At 34.5% G+C, this 15,081-nt stretch overlaps 1 long non-coding RNA gene across 1 annotated transcript; it reads left to right on the top strand.

Annotated features, from left to right (window-relative positions):
• The first annotated feature begins 3,861 nt into the window (after nt 1-3,861).
• On the top strand, nt 3,862-4,382 carry LOC131613787 (uncharacterized). Its single transcript, XR_009287622.1, has 3 exons — nt 3,862-3,909; nt 3,999-4,094; nt 4,180-4,382. It is a non-coding gene; the product is annotated as an uncharacterized LOC131613787 (long non-coding RNA).
• The last annotated feature ends 10,699 nt before the right edge of the window (nt 4,383-15,081 follow it).

Below are 15,081 nucleotides of genomic sequence, written 5' to 3'. Positions count from 1 at the left end.
GAAATGAGAACTGGATAGTACGAGAGCACAATCGAAGTTTCATACCGTGGTTTAGGGATCATATTTATTCAAAGTATCGTTCAGATCCTGCTTCAGTAACAGAAAGGTTGAGATGTTTAGCCTATGGTCCAACTGTAATTGTGCTTTCTTATAGCGCATACGCTATTAATGGATACACATTTTATACCAAAGAACAGGATGATAAAAGTACTATGCAAAATAGTGGTGTTACCTTGGTAGCTGAAGCAATGCACATATCAAGTGCGAATGACTTAAATCCAAAATTTGCAAATTTGTCATATTTTGGGGTTATCGAGCGCATTTTGGTGTTTGATTACGCGAAGTTTCAGATTCCTGTATTTGGTTGCAAGTGGGTTGAAAATAATAGTGGCATACGAATGGATAAGTCAGGATTTTTGCAAGTGGATCTCAATAGGGTAGGGTACAAAGATGAGCCTTTCATTCTAGCCTCTCAAGCTAAACAAGTGTTCTATGTCAATGATCCGACAAGTACGAAATGGTCTATAGTGCTTTTATCTAACAAAATAGTTGATGAAAACATTGAAGATCAAGGTGATATTGGTGTTGGCATTGAATCTTGTACAAGAAACGATCAAAATGAGAATGAATCTTGTACTAGAAATGATCATAATGAGGGTATTTGGATCAATCCAACCGTCCGTGTTGTTAAGAGACGCGTAGAACACAATCCTACCAAGAAAAGAAAGAGACGTTAGTGATAAAGGTAATAGTATACATATTCCGACTAATTTGTTTTATTCAATTTGTACCGATTGTTTTAATCAATAGTATAGTACTTATTCAATTTTGGTGCATATTCTCGTTTTGTACATAACTTTTGAACCATGTAAAAGTTTGTCGACTTCTTTACATGTAACTATACTATTTTGACGCTTATTTTGATTTGTACCGATTTTGTTTTCGATACACTTGTACATGCATGGTTTGACTTCCATTTGACTTGTATAGATTGTTAGCTTATTAATAGTGTACTAATGTGCTTTAGTTTGTTTGATACAGGTTAAATGGCTCCGGATAGAGATGCTCCACTTGAAAACTCACAAGAAAACTCACAAGAAAGAGATAATCAAGAAAGAGATGCTCCGGATACAAATGCTCCACCTGATACTGAAGCAAAAGAAGTTGCACGAGGCACCACCATTATGAAGGGAATCATTCGACATAGAGACCAAGGATTAGTATACCCTTTGGAATGGAATTCTGAATTACAGCCAATTGGTCCTAATTCTGCAAAGTTGACAAGCTACATTGGTACACTTGTTCGTATGCATATTTCAGTCTCCGTAGCTAAATGGAATCTAAAAAGCGAAGACTTGGATGCGGAAAAAAAAAGCGATTTGGGAAGAGCTTCAGGTATATACCATATATGGTTGTTGTTATTATCTTGACGATAAATTGTTTACATTACTTATACTAACACACTATGCGTATGTTTTTTGCAGAGGACTTTTGACATACCAGATGAGCGTAGACGCTACATACTTAGTTTGGCCGGAAAAAGATATAGAGGGTGGAAAGCTTTTTTGACAAATAACTATCTTAAGGATAAAGATGGAAACTTTCTTGAAGAGGCACCGGGACGGCCAAAAAAGTATGAGATCTTCATTGATGAAGAAGATTGGGTTAAGTTTGTAAAGCAAAGAGATGAAGATTTTCGGAAAAGGAGTGTCACAAATAGCGCGAGAGCATCAAAACCCGCATATCCATACAAAAAAGGGCGTTTGGGATATGCACGCTTGGAGGATAAAATTGTAAGTAAATAGAAATGCGTTTTAATTAATTGTCTAAATGTGTTTTTTTTGACGATTTTATCATTTGTGTCAATGCATAGTTAGAGGAGAATAAAAGTGAGGAAACCTCACTTCCTGTACATGTGTTGTGGAGGGAAGCTCGTGTGGGCAAGAATCAAGCTGTCGATCCCGAAGTTCAGAGAGTTTTTACTGAATGTGTAAGTATAATACTGTGTCTTTAATTAAATCAAATGTTTTTTAATATATAAATTATTTTTTAATGTAAATGAATTACAGGAGACCTTGTCGCAATCGGCATCCACCGGTGAGGGGAGTGTACTTAGTAGAGCACTAGATGCTCCTGAGTATCCCGGTCGGGTGAGGGGTAAGGGTCATGGTGTGACTCCAACCTCTTTTTACAAGAGTCCTAGGAGAAGAAATCCTACCAATGAAGAAGTGTTGCAAAAGTTGCAGGAATTGCAAGCACAAGTCTCTGAATTGCAAAGAGATAAAGAGATGTATATGAGAGAAAAGTGCAACACTTCATCGGTGAAAGAAACTAGTGATAAGGCTAGTATCAACTGTCAAAGGAAATTTCCCGAGGTAATTATAATTTTTTTTCCTTACAAATTGTTCTATTTTATCAACGATAATGACTTTATATTTACTATTGGTTTAGGGCATTTCTTCTTGCCAACTATACTTATCCGCACCGTATTATCGCCTAGTTGGCAAGGGAAAAGTGCACAACACTGTGGGAGATTTACTTCACCATAGACCGCTCCCGGATGGACACCTGAAAGTATCGGTGGATGTTGTAGTAAATCATGATGCGATGCTACCGGTACCTGACATGGTCTTAGAGACGACATTGCTGCGAGATGCAATAGGATCATTTGTTGCATGGCCCTCGGAGCTCATTACCATTAGTGATGAGGTATATTGAAAACGATTATGAATCATTTAGTTTTCGAATGTCAATTCTAAACCGTTTATTAATTATTTTTTACATTTTAATTTTAGACTGCTCCTATAAAACCCGCAATTAAGGGTAAAGGGATTTTACAGGAGGAGGAGTCTGTTGCATCACTAAAAGAGGTACATTTAAAGTGTTAATATATAATCTGAATCTAAATCTGCATGATTTTATATTTTACCTAACTTATATGATTTTTAGGCATCCGCTCGGGAGTCACAACAAGTGACGCAGCAAGTTCGTAGCGTACCACCCACTGGTCCTCCGAAGCCAGCGGCAAAAAAAGGCGGTGCTTTTGTGCCTCGATACCGGTCGACGCTCACAACAATGGTTGATATGTCCGATTTGAAGGATGGTGCTTTACGTGAAATCGATATGGATGAAAGTGTCTTCGGTATTGAATTCAAGTCACTTATTACAATTGATGACTTGGAAGAGATTTTTAGGCATGATCAACTAGGCGTCAGTAATATGCACTCATACATCCGGTAATATTCACTCATCCGATATATTATTTAATTAGTCCCACAATATAATTTATTTACACATTTCAATGAAAATAATCTAATGTTTATTATGTTTTTATTTAAGGTTGTTGTATGACAGAGTGTTGCGCGGGAATCCATTGTCTAACAGATTCCGTTTCGTGTCTTCCGCCCATTGCAGCGGAATGGCAATTGCTTCGGAACCGGAATCAATTAGACAGCGCTTAGTCGATAGATTCATGTCCACCGGCAATACAGAAAGTCTGCATCTTTGGGCGTATAATACCCGACCAGTAGGGTTAGTTTCTCATTCTTTGTTCATCTAATCTCTGTTTCTTTTGTGTATAGCAAAATTTTCATATAACCTATTGTTTTAATTTATAGAGCACACTGGTTGCTGCTTGCTATCAACCCTATAAGGGAATTCGTGTATTATCTGAATTCGGTAAATGGTGAATGGACCAATTATCCGGCTATGAAGGACATCGTTGATTTGTAAGTGGGATCGTTCTAAATATATATTCGTGTATATTTATATATTTACTTATTTGTGGGATTGATCTAAACATATGCTTTTATATATTTGTTAATTAGATCAATACAAGTGTTCCGAAGTCAACCGGACGCACAGGTATCCCGGACTAAATCTAACAACATTACTTGGATCCAAGTGCAGGTACATTATTTTTCACAATTTTGCTTATAATATTTATGCTACTTGATAAAACAAGACAACTATAGAATCTTATTTGTTTTTCTATGTAGTGTCCGCAACAGCGAAACAGTTACGATTGCGGATACTTTGTTTTGAGGTTTATGAAAGAAATCCTTCAGGCGAATCAATTAGAGATTCCGCTCACGGTATGAATTTATAACTTAAGATAATTTCATATAATTTATTACATTTAACTAAATATATCATTCATATTATGTTTTTGTTTTGTAGTACCTTGACGAATTCCGTGCTGCTGGGTACCCGAGACTTAAGTTGGAAGAAATAAAAGAGGATTTGTGTCAATTTTATATTAAGCAATTTTTCATGTAGGATTTGTGTCGATTTGAACTATAATATTATTGATGTTGTAATGATGTATATATATAATTTTGGATATTATAATGGTATTATATTAGTATATATATTGTCTTACTGATGGCTGAAATAATATCGTCGAAAATAAATTACAGGTCGAAAATATTACAGGTTGAAAACATATTACAGGTCGAAAATATTACAGGTCGACTGAGAGGATTAAATTACAGGCTGCACATTAAAATACCTCATTTAGCAACGACAGCGCTTTTAAAAAGCGCTCTTAAAGGTCCACCTACTAAAGCGCTTCTTAGTAAAAGCGCTGCCAAAGATTAATAAAAAAGCATAAAAAATTAAAAAAAAAACGCAACATACGAAAGTGCTTTTGGAAAAGCGCTCTTATAGGGGGGGCTATCAGAGCGTTTTTCCAGAAAAAGCGCTCTCATAGGGGGGCTATCAGGGCGCTTTGCTGGAAAAAGCGCTCTTAAAGGGGGGTCTACCAGAGCGCTTTTTCCAGGAAAGCGCTCTTATAGGGGTGGCCTACCAGAGCGCTTTTTCCAGAAAAGCGCTCTTATAGGGGGGGCCTACCAGAGCGCTTTTAGAAGCGCTTTCGTTACCTACGCCAGCGCCAGCTTTTACAGCGCTTTTAAGCGCTTTAAAAGCCCAAAAAAAGCGTTGTCGTAGGGCTTCCGTGTTGTAGTGGATTCTTTCAAACCATACTCACTACGCTAATTGAGTTTCTCAGTCGATATAGGCAGTGGATCGACAACCAAATATTTTCATAGTTCGTCATTTTTACTGTAAAGTTGCTACAATGTTGAATCCTTCAACTAAAATTTTCCGGCTCACATGGAGAACAATTTATAAGGTAAATGTGATGAGTGTTAACAAAAGAAAAGTTATTTTATGTGAATATCCATTTCCCACTAAATATATGTTTAATTGTTTGCTTTCAATATTCTTATAGACATAGGAAATTGTATTTCTTGTATTGCCTATGATGACGAAGATTTTTTTACACCATATAAATTCTTCATTTTAAATATTCACTCAGAAAAATGGTCTCTTCGCTTTTTTAGAAATGCACATATTTAATAATTATAATTATAATAATAATAATAATAATAATTTGGACTATGGTACTGTACTGACTGGATATTAATCATTCACCACTTATTTGGAAGGAAGAATTACATGGCTTATAAGGAACACTAGGGAAGGGCTGACGACATGGTCTGCTTAAACTTGCACTGGCCGAAACACTTTATGCAATATGGCAATATCGTAAAGGTCTTCAATAACAAAGGAGGTAGAGATACTATAGTGAATAATATAATTGATATGAGTGTATATAGGGACCGGATGAGGCCTAATTATAGAATCCATATAACAAACATTTTGATGTAATTGGCTGATAGATGATAGTTTTAGTTGTTGTTTGAGCGCCGGATTTTTTGGAGTATATATCATCTTTTATTTCAAAAATAAATAAATAAATAAATAATAATAATAATAATAATAATAATAATAATAATAATAATAATAACATTTTTTAGAAAAAATCATATATAAATGATTTTTAAAGTAGTATTATTATATGAAAAAGGTAAAAAATTATTATTGATTTAGTGGTCAACATCTACTCGAGTAAATATTTAAATTCTAGGATAAATAATTAAATTCAGAATTTTACATAAGCCAAACAATTTGTCTCTGACTTTAAAAGTATAAGTTAATTGTAATTACCAAATTAGTATTATTTATTAAAACATTATTGTATATTGTAGTTGATGGAATATTTAAATTGAGTAAATTTTATTATAAAATATGTATTAATAAAAAAAATAAGTAATATTATATTGTTAGTTTAAATCGACCATTATTTTAAAAATGGAGAAAAAAAATCAAATGTGGCATTTTTGTAATGAATAGAGTAAGTTTGAATATAAAATTTTGCTGTGTCATCTTTATCAAACAAATTTGTTTAATAAATATATTTGGTCTAAATAAAAGATTAAATATATTTATTATTCAATCAATCTAAAAAGAAAATTTTTGGTTATAATAATCGTCAGAGTAGTACATAAATACCCTCTTATTCCTCACATTCTTTTGACCAACCCAAACATATAAACTTAATACTGTAACAATATATCACAAGCATCTGAAAAACATGGATAGTATGAGTCGTTTCAGAAACTATCTAGCCACACGATCTATTTCAATTCACATCACTTGTCTTTCTCCAAATCATGATTGGAGGGCCACATCCAATCAAATAGTTATTCAAATGTCATCACTTTTTGATACCCCTAAGAAGATTATAAATAAGATATGTAAGGCAATTATCCCATTTACAATTTGCTTCAAAGCAAAGCAGCTAAAGGAGTTATCAAATGATAACTCAAAGAATATCATCAAGGAAATGAAGAAGCAAGAGGATGATAGATGCTTGTGGAAGAAGACCATATTAATGGGAGAGAAGTGTCAACCATTGGAATTTTCAGGTGCAATTTTTTATGATAGTGAAGGGAATCAACTTTCTGAGCCACCAAAGACAACACCAAGAAATAGTCCTTTAATTTCTTTTGGTTAACCTTTGTCCTAAATCTCCATGTATGCTTTAATATAATTTTATGTTCTAAATCTCACTAATGAGAGCTTCTTTAATAAAATGCATGCATTTTTCTAGAGTGTTTAACTATTATATAATTAGTTTATGAATTGGTCTAATTATAATCTTTTGCTAAATATTTATGTTATCAATTTTTTTAAGAGAATTGTACCATTCATTATAATTCGATTTGAAAGATTAGTCTTGAGGTTTAACATGTTCTTCTAGTGTTTAGTGGTTTTTTGGTAAAAAAACAAAAACAACTATAATTTCTATTTTACTTTTTTAGTCAAATAACTTAGTGACGAGAATCTCATATATTAAATGTAGAAAAGTTATAAATTTTAAATATCTACCTTCTTATTATTAGTTGTACTTAAGAATGTAACCCCAATCTTTTTGGTCAACATTCTTAATCTTTATTGTCTTTTTTTGTTAATGAATCTAACCTTTTAGAATGTTTGAGTTGAAAGTCAATAACTCTCCTTCTAAATAAATTAATGTTACTATTTTTGTAGTAAAGATAAAATATATTAAAAAGGATAAAAAAAATATGAGAGTGCGGATTAGAACAAAACTCTCTCAATTATAAATGAATTTAACAATTAAAAAAAGACCACCATAAATTATTTTTAACAAAATCACATCTTTAATTTAAATGAAAAGAATCAAAGGCTACACAATTAAACATGTCTAGGCTTATGTTTGTCGGTGTATATGCACAATTGTTTTCTTCTTTATAGATATGCGAGATCAAAAATTGCATTGTAAAAATTGTGCATATTATATATGGTGTTTGCGTCTTTGCTTCAATATATTATTGAGAGTGAAGTGGTCAATCTTTCTTTCTAATGGTAGATTGAAGCGGTTAGTCTCCTTTCCACGAACAAGGACTTTGGAGCGATTAGTCTTCAAGTTCCAAAACTTCTGAGCTCAATACCTTTGGTTTTACCAAGACAAACCAAACAACCTTCAAAATTTTGACTAGGTTGATCTCTAACCTATGACTAATACCAGACTAATCTTCGACCTAACTTGGTTTTGACAAGGATAACCAAGAACCAATGAAGATTTTAACCGTGGATAATCTTCAACAAAAACCTAGAACAAATCACGCAATCCTCAAACCCAATCTTTTATCGGGTTTAACTTCGAACCATAAATAACCCTTAATTGAACAATATTCAACCAAGGTGTATGCAAAAGATTTCTCTGGTGAATTTTATAATTCTACCCTTTCTAGAATTATAAAAGTATCCTCAATCACAAATGAACTTTTCTCACAAAAGCATTTGGATATAACATCTAGTGAGAGAAAGTTGAATAAAACTTTAGAGAGAGTGAGAGATGGAAGTGTCAAAACACGATTCTATATGGTTTGAAATGAGAAAAGGAGCCTCTAATTATAGGCTTGAGGGTTTCCAAAAAAGGAATTTGAAATCAATGCATTTTGTTGTTAGCTAATCGCTTAAAGCAAAATGATAGTCGGTTAGATGTTTAAAAATAATCGATATAAGTTCTCAAAATGGAAGTTTAAGAGATATATATATATATATATATATATATATATATATATATATATATATATATTCGTTGTATGGAATCAAGGTGCATTCAAACTACCTTGGACCTCAAGTTTGTGCATTTCTAATCGATTGGCTATTTGTTCTAGTCGATTAGACAAGTTAAAATTTCGCTCATGGATATTTTGGATGCTCCTGATTCATCTGATATAACTTTCAGCTGTTTTTCAAAGTGTTTTCTTTCGGTAAAGCATTTTGAAAAATGTTTTAGTGTGTATGTGCTTATAGCCTTATACTTTTACGGAAAAGCTTCTTTGCTTACATAAGTTCAATCACTTACTAAATTATGAGATAAACTCCTTTTCAACAATCCCTTAGTCAGATACTATATTTTGAATTGACACTTCTTGAGATCACTAGAGGTTTTAGATAATTTCCACTTTGTTTTCCTTTTTCGGATATTCAAGTTCATCAAACAATCACACTTTGCTTTGCATCTTTATTCGCTTAAGTATTGTGCTTGACTTATCATTTGTTGTCCTTATAGTTTTCATCATCAAAATTTGATGTCTTGGTTAAGGGTCCATTACCTGCAAAAACAAGGTTCCATAGTAAAGAGATCAGTTTACCGTAATCCCAGATCCCCGACCTTCTAAGGAAGCCTGGGGGTGTCAACCCCCGGTGATTGATAAGTGCAAATTGTAGCTATTTTTTAATATACTTTTTAGTGCCCTTATCGACTCTTTGTTGTTAATTTCGGTTGAATAAACCCAACTTTTGTGTATATACGTTTAGTTTGTTTATACTCGTGTTTTGATTCCTTTATGTACCATTTGATAGTTTTCTATTCATTTTATAGGTATTGAGACGTATTTGAAGCATGAGCAATAAAGTGTCGAAGACACGGCTTCAAACGTGCGATTTTGAGCTACAAAATCAACTCATCAAAGAATAAGGATCAAAATAAGGATTATAAAAATCATCAATTTGGTTTCCACTTTGTCATTGTTAGATAGAGCATTGAATAAGTTTTCCAACGCTTCAAACCGAGCGCAAATCAGAGTTACGGTTCTCAAGTTATGGCCGAAACAGTGCAGAATTTTTTGTTGTTTCTGGTGTGATTCGTCGGGCGGATTTTGGGCTCGTCGAACGAGCCTGACTGACCAAAAAACGTGAAAAAATTGTTGTGTTGAGCCGCCGGGCGAAGCGGTGCTGACAGAAACATGTTTTAAGGGCCAAAAACACAATTTTTAGGTTATGGTTTGGGTATTTTTTGCTCTCATTCCATCACCAAACATTTTTTAGTTAGATTAGCTTAGAAAACAACTAGAGAGCTTGCATTTGGATGATCGGAGGTGGAATGATCATCAATTGTAGCTGACAAACCGGGAGATTTTCAGTTCATTTCTCTTCTTCTTTGTGTATTTCTCTTTGGTTGGGTTTTGTATATGATTTTACTTTGAACTCAGGTGTATTTGTTGATCATGGTATTGTATAAAGTTTACTTTACAAATCTTTGTTGATTGTTGTCTTAGATTTTTGCTTTGTGCTAGGGATTTGGGTTGTTTTAGAGATAGACTTCTTGAATCCTTATCTCGGATGATTATCTGTTAGTTTCTGGATTTTAGAGATAGATTTAGAGCTAACAATCTTTATGAGTGTCGAAGTTTAATGCTTTCGTGTTAGTTGTGTCGGTTGAGAGATCGTTGATACGATTGATATGGATGTCTGTTGTGTTGTTGAGGTGTGCTGGGAGATCGTCGCCGAGATGATATAGTAGTTCTCTCTACTTTGGGTTAGAAATGACTTAGAGTGTGAGTGATGTCGGATGACATTGACGAGTATTGTAGATTGAGTATAACTGGTCGATAAGTTTAAGTTTGTGAGAAGTAGATTATATACCAGGCTTGATAAGTCTCTTCTTTCTGGAAAAATGAATTTTTTTTGTGTTGATATTTACTTTTCCATTTTTATGCTTTAACCAATTCAAACCAAACTCATAATTGTGGAAACTGTTGAACGGCAGTCTGATATCACTAATCTTTGTGGACACGATAATTTCCCGGATAAATACTTTCAAAACTTTTGTTGCTTTCCGCTTTACCGCTTCAGTAGTGATCGAAAAAAGTGCCTCGCTGAAGTGTTGCAAAGAGAAATTTGATGAGTCCAAAATTTCAACGGTCTCCCTCAAGCTATATCCCCGAAGAGACTGACCCTCCAAACATATATCAGCATTCAAATGCAAGGAAGAACACCTTAGTTTCCCATCCAATCAAAGGATCGTACCGACTCACCCGTTAGGGAGCGCGTATTTTACAGTTAGATACATAGTGGATACGACTTATCCCAAGGCGTTGATAGTCGGTCTCCCAAAAATGATGTTATATGGTGATAGAGTGTCCATAATGAGGTAGTTAACTTTGATTGCCTTGGCTTCCGCTCCCTCTCCGCATGTGGTCTCTAGGTTTATGTGGCTCATTATTTGTACATGTTCTCCTGATATGGAGACTAAGAACCATTGAACATTTTTATGTCATTTGGGTCGAAATGTAGGTTTTGGAAGGCATCCTAAAATAGGACGTCAGCAGAGCTGTCGGGATCTATCAAAACGCGCCTGATGTCCCAATTTCCCTGTTGCACGGTGATGACCAAGGAATCATCATCGTGAAGGTTGATGTCTAGGGAGTTCTCCTTGGAGAATATGATGTTAACCCCTGCTTTCCCTTGGGAGCTTTTGGGGAAGCCATTGGATACTACATTCATTGAAAAAACCTGCCTTGTGTATTTCCCTTGGGAAGATCTAGAGTTACCTCCACTGGCAAAACCTCTGGCAATGGTGTTTGTGTTATAGGTTATGGTTTCGTCAGCCAGTTTTAAAGGGAATATGGAGGGAGTTAGAGTGGGAATGTGGCTCGGGTTAGTTTTACCAGGGTGCCACTGTACTGGTCAAAAAGTATAGGTGTGTGTGTGTGTTCCCTCTGCAAGGGCATGGAGACTTAGAGGCCTTAGTAGGTATATTATGTTGTATGGTGGTTATGGCTTTCCCAAGACAGAGAGAAGCTTTATACGGTGGTGTTTTATGGTGGTTTTAAGAGTCCTTCTCACATGAGGTCAGAGGCTCTGTGGATGGTGATATGCTTAGGTAAAAGCTTTTGAGGGTGTGATCTTTGTGTTATGACCAAGTGATATACTTTTGAAGTGTAATGATTTGTATGGCTTAAGATATGACCTCTCTCTCCTTAAGGGGGTGTATTTATATAGGCCTCTAGGGCCTAGGACTCTCTTGGGAAAGATCATGGTCCACTTAGTCAATGGTGGATCGTTGAATCCTATTTCCCAAGAAGTCATGGGTCAGCTATTAACCCTGACTTCTCTTTTCTGCAAAAATGTCTTATCCCACATTTTCCATGACTGGGTGATAAGAATCTGACTAAATTACTATCAGTAAGCATCACCAGGTTCATCTAGCAAGTCATAACCATTAGAAATTTAGCCACGCATACTGATAGTAATCATAACTAAAGAAATAAATATATAATATATAAATCTCCGACTAGAATTTTCCTTTTGATGATGAAAACCTTTGCTCTGAGCTCTAAAACTTGTCTTGCCGTCATAAATCTGTACCAAAAACGCCCACCCCTTTTTCTCCTCTCTTTCTCCTATTTATAGCTGTAAAAACAAGTCAGAAAAAGGGAGTCACCAAGCCACGAAGACTTTACATCGCGCTGTGATGGGATACCCATCTTGCCACAATGTGACCTTGATTTTTCTAGGGGAGAAATTCTCTTTTTGCTTAAAATTTTATTATTTTTCCTCTTCTTTCCTAAGTCTTTCACTGCTTCATATTTCTATTTCTAAATCAAACTTAACTCAAATCACCTAAAAAAAGATTTAAAACATAGGCAAATGCTTATAGAAATTACATGATGACAGAGTGTCATTAGGAAGCCACATAGGTGGACAAGCACTCTCTCCCAAGCTACTAAGGGTCGGGTACTATTGGTCAACCCTAATGAAGGATAACATAGAGCTTAGCAAAAAATGCAACAAATCTTAAAGACATTTCAATCTTCTTCTCGCGCGCCGACTAAGGTTTTCCATAATGTCATGTCTTCCTGACCTTTTTACCAATGGTGTGTGGACATGTTGGGTTCTTTTCCCTTAGCGCTAGGTGAGCTGGAGTTCTTGATCATGGTGGTGGACTACTTCACAATGTGCATAGAAGTTTAACTCATTTCAAAAATCAGATTAGAAAGAGTTCCACGTTTCTACTTGAAGCTCTTATTTGAAAGTTAGTTTGTTGAAGAGTATCGTCTAATATAACAAAACTTAGTTCGCCAGCTAAATGGTGGTGAAGTTCTGCCAAAACTGTGAATTCAAACAATTTTCGTTTCAATGGTCCACCCGTAGGCGAATGGACAAGTTGAATCATCCAACAAAGTAATCATATGTGGGATAAAGAGGAAGTTGGACAACGTCAAGGGTGTGTGTGCCAAATAGCTGCACGAGATATATTTTTTCTCTATGATTCTATTCAACCTAACATTTTTTGCCTAATGCGTGCAATTGTATTTAATATATTTTTAACAAAGTATATGTGGTCATATCATATAACACCCTCACTCAATCAGTAAAGAAACGTCATTCAAGATGACTTATGGCAAGACGCCATGTTACATGTGAACATAGACATGTCCATGTGGCGTCATGAGCATTTCAATAAATAAGAAAACGAAGTAGGCCTAAGAGTTGGTTCTGACATGATTGATGAGACTAAAGAGATCATCCATACACATAATTTCGCAATAAAACAAAGAACTGTCAGGTGATACAACTCCATGGGAATCCCAAAGGTGATTAAGGATTTCATGTTCAATGTTAATTTTATAATGCAATAGCTTAAAACACCTAGGTGCACCCACATAACTTCATATGCAAGTTGCATTCAAGATCTTGCGCTACCTAAGGAAATGCTCCAGCTCTTGGATTGTACTTCAATCACACCAACAACTTAAACCTCACCGGTTTTTTAGACTCGGATTGGGGCGTCTGTCCTCTTACCATAAGATCTACCTGGGCACATCTTTAATTTCATGGAAAAGCAAAAAAGCAACATATTATTTCTCGTTCATCATTGGAGGCCGAATATCAAGCATTGGCAAACACTACTTATGAAGCCACTTGGTTAAAGTTTCTGCTACAAGACTTCGGTATTCTTGTCAACAAACCCATAGTCATCTATTGTGATAACAGAAGCGCAATGCAAATTGCAACTAACCCCGTCTTCCACGAACACACCGAACACATTGAAATCGACTACCATGTTGTGAGGGACCGAATACAAGACCACACAATCCATCTGATGCCTATTGACTCCAACAACCAAGTAGCAGACATATTCACCAAGTCATTACATTCAGGACCTTTTTCTAGTCATGTTGCCAAACTAGGAATGCTAGACATCCATTCTAATTTGAGGGATGCCATTGACATAAATTAATAATATATTTATAATTTTCTGTTTTTATAATTTTCTGTTTTATAGCCGTTACACATGTGTAACTACTTTTACTATTTTCTAGCTATAGCATAGGTTATTTAAACCCACTTGTAAATTGTATTCTCTAAGTCTTTAGAGTATTTTCTATTAAGCTTCGATATTCCATTATTTCAATATTTCATATGCCAATTGTTAATCCATATGAACATCCTCTTTAGGAAAATAAAAATAGAAGGGAGAGGTCAAATTAAAACTCGAAAACCTTTATAAATATGATGTGTTTTTGTCTAAATTTATGTAAAAAAAAACATTTATCTTTATGAAAATTCAACTATACAGTTGAGGTGGTAACATTTATATGAGAAATAATAACTACAAGTGTAAAAGTAAAAAACATTTACATGTAAAAAAATTCTTTTAATGTTCTCACTATGTCTTTGTTTCTGATTTATTATTATGTTCATCTGCTTGAGCATGAATGTTGTTTCTTAGTTCTTCAAAAGTCTTCATGCTCTCAATATCAAACCCTCCTGCAAACTGAAAACAGTGCAAGAGATTTGGCAGGCTTTAGCATGATATTATTGCAAGAGATTTGATTTGGAAATTGATTTTTCTTTCTAATTATGGCCAATATTTGATCTAATCAAACCAATTCCATCTTGCACGAATTTGTTATGATTGTGTGGTATAGTTGGTGATTGGAATCAAGTGAAAATAGGATCAAACAAATCTCCTTCATATTTTCTCATATTATTTGATTTATATTATATTTTCCATGAATTAAATTCAATAAAAATATGAATATTAAACCAAAAAATTCGTGGCATTGGATTAGATCTTCTAGATAACTTGCACAACAAGTTTGGACTTTAAAAACTTGGGCCTATTTGCAGGAAAACTTATTTTGAAGCCTTTTATTTCACATTTTTTCCTTTAAAATTGTCAAACTTTGACAAGACATATCTCCCTCAATATTTAAGATATGGAGGGGTTCTAGGACATTTTGGAAACTTTAAGATGTCTTCTACAAGCCACTTTGGAAGCTCTTTTCCATTTGGATATTTTATCTTGATGATTTAGGCTTTGACAAAAAACTGCTTTTGGTTGTCTGTCAAAAAGGATCTGTAATGTTTTGATCCATATCTCTCAAATGAAGCATTTTTATACTTGGCTTGTGA

The sequence above is a fragment of the Vicia villosa genome, linkage group LG1 (assembly GCF_029867415.1).
Source record: "Vicia villosa cultivar HV-30 ecotype Madison, WI linkage group LG1, Vvil1.0, whole genome shotgun sequence".
Lineage (NCBI taxonomy): Eukaryota > Viridiplantae > Streptophyta > Magnoliopsida > Fabales > Fabaceae > Vicia > Vicia villosa.
The sequence above is the reverse complement of the archived record's forward strand: the minus strand, read 5'-3'. Positions and strand labels throughout refer to the sequence as shown.